The 2,821-nt window shown below is 47.3% G+C and overlaps 1 protein-coding gene across 1 annotated transcript in view; it reads left to right on the top strand.

Annotated features, from left to right (window-relative positions):
- Positions 1–2,821, top strand: part of FHAD1 (forkhead associated phosphopeptide binding domain 1) — a 110,160-nt gene that overhangs the window by 21,882 nt on the left and 85,457 nt on the right. The gene's annotated exons all lie outside the window — the stretch shown is intronic.

The following is a 2,821-nucleotide window of genomic DNA, read 5'->3' as shown; positions in this document are numbered from 1 at the left end:
GAGCGTCTCTCATCAACTCTTTCAAGGCTGAGTTTTTCTTAAGAAATCTGTGGCCATCTCGATTCCTGCGTGCTCTTGTTTCAGAATGATTTTTGTGTCCCAGGCGAGGGCACAAAATTCTGTCCCACTCTGGGAGAGAATTTTCAAGGAGGATCGTTCTGATGCCATATGTTTGGATGATCATAACTGTTCTTTTCCTGGCAAAGAGTTCTCAAATGAAAACATTTCATTGAGTTTTTGTAGTGACCATAACCCATAGTGATGTGACACTGTTTTATCGTGGGGGAAGGGGGAGGGGAGAAATTAGGGAACTAGATGTATTTGCAGATGTCACAGTGGTCAGAGCATGCACCCTGAAACCAGGCTACCTCGGCGCAATCCCAGCCCTGCTTTTCGTTAGCTGTGGGATCCTGCACCCACCACTACACCCCCCAAAGCCTCAGTTCCTGTTACTGAGTAATCGGGGCAATAATACTTCTACTACGTGAAATTCCTGCGGTGTTGAGTGAGCGATGTCTGTAATTGCCTAGCCCAGCATCTGGCACCTGTGATAGGCACACAGGGACGTTCAGCTTTAGAATCAAGCAAACACACGTGGCAGCTGCCATGGTGCCCCTTCTGTGAGTGTTCCTTCGGACAGGGAACCTCCCCAGACCTCCCCAGCTAGCAGATGGATACATTGCAAATAACTTGCCCACGGAGTGACAAACAAGACGGAAAAATATAAAGAAAAACTCTCGGATGACGGAGTACATTGGCACCAGGATGTGCCCAGGACGTATATTTTGGAAATCATAGCTCTTCCACTCCAAAGTGTAGGGCCGCCACGTTGCACAACTCCAGGCTCACCACTCACGTCATAGTCCACGCAGATGGCGCCCCCTGGAGTCGTGCAGGACATAAACTGCAGGGCCATTTTCCCTGCCCAGAAGCAGCTGTTGAGGAATAGCAGAGAGTCTGTGCCTCAGCACCTGGCACAGGAAACTGAAGTCACAGAGTCAGGCGTGCCTGCCATACTGTGGTTTCCGTTTGTCATTGCCTTTTTTAGTGTTTTATGGTCTCTGGGAGGGGAGGCATGAAAACCAGCTGTCCTGTTCACAATGGTGTCCTCATAAAGCAGCTGGGTGAGGAAACCTGTGCCATCCAAATGTACAGATCGTGTCTTTCTCAGTCCTGAAATATGGCAAATCTAACGAAGAACGGGTTGGCCCCGCCCCCTTCCCAGTGCATGGCACGGTCCCATCAAGAGTGACTCACGATCAGGCCCTGGGCTGGCCTTGACCCCAGGGCCGGCAGCGCTAAACATGACTGCCCATGTTTGGGCTTCCCTTTAGCCGGCTTCACCCAGTTCCCAGTCCAGCCAGACTCTCCCAAGAGGCTTCTGGACACCGTCCTTTGTCCTTCTTGCAAGTGCATGACTTCCTGGCTGGTGTAAAGAGCGCCCTCTATTGGCCCCTATTTTTCGCTGCTCACTGCGGTCTTCTGGCTGCTCTGCAGAGTCCAGGGAAGAAGCGAGGCCCTTGGAGTTCCATAGACTCGAGTTCAAATTCCAACGGCAGCCTAGCCTTTCTGAGCTTCGGTTTCTAATTGCTGCCAAGCAGGGACTCATTCATCACAGGCCCCCTCTCCCCCTTCAGATTGTTTATAGAGGTTGTCAAGACACCCCCGCCATTGTATAAACTGATGCCCAGTCACCTATTTACGTTGGACTCATGTATATTTACTGCATCCTTTCGGTTGTAATCCAGCCTATGGTATCTATTTCGTTGCTCAAACGAGTCCAGCCTCGGTCACTGGGAGCTCTTTCAGGTTAGTGGCTGTGTCCTTTGAGAGGTACTTCCTTACCTCTCAATATTACAAGATGTGCCATGCTTATCACGTATTTGCCCCTCTTCATATCCAGAATCAAAGGCCTTTTACTTATACTCTATTTACCAGTTTTTCCATTCAATTACGTCGGCGAACACCTACCCTGAGTAGCAGGCACTTTACGGGGTGCTGGGCACAGCCAGTGACTGGCTGACTGGTCAATGTTAACTGAAGGATGCATATGCAGTGTAAGGTTTACTGACATAAAGAATGTGTAGCACATTCTTGACGAATAATAATAAGATATGCAATGCCCTTTCTTGTAAACTACACCCAACCAGTTGAGTCTCACAGGATGCTTTCACTGACTTTTGCCAAGTTCTCCACGGCCAATTTATCATTACAATTGACAAATGAGGGAGTTCCCACCCTGAACATCGGTGGGCATTTTTGTTTGCATTGATGAGTAAGAAAAAGGCGAAATACGAAAGATGTGCGTGGGGACTCGACGTGTTCGTCAGTGACGTGAGTGACTTTGCTGCACTGGACAATCGCTTTTAAAAACTGGAAGACTATCTCCTCCGTGTAATGACCGCAGACGTGGCACACTTTTATATAATCTGCACTGTTACCATCTTAAATGTAGACAATCAAAACAAACAAAAAAAAGATCGAGCTCTGATTTACCCTGTTTTCTGATTTCTCCGGTGTAAATACTCCCACCGTGGCCAATTTCAAGCTACTGAAGCCACTGAAACGTCACCGAATACAGAGAGACAGAGATGCGTGGTGGCGCATCGTTATATAGCCTTTCCGACGTACACATCCCGTAGTTGAACAACCTCAAGAGCAATAAAATACAGTAAAATATAGTAAAATAATTAGGACGGGGTGAGTTTTAAACACGTGTTATCTTTGTTTCTGATGTAATTTAACTGTCAGTTTATGTAATTTAATTTTTATTAATGGCTGTGTTTATCGACCAGCTCACAAAACTCTGGACATTTAATAA

Source organism: Pteropus alecto, unplaced genomic scaffold, assembly GCF_000325575.1.
Source record: "Pteropus alecto unplaced genomic scaffold, ASM32557v1 scaffold125, whole genome shotgun sequence".
NCBI classification, from domain to species: Eukaryota; Metazoa; Chordata; class Mammalia; order Chiroptera; family Pteropodidae; genus Pteropus; species Pteropus alecto.
This window is presented reverse-complemented; position numbering and strand designations above follow the sequence as displayed.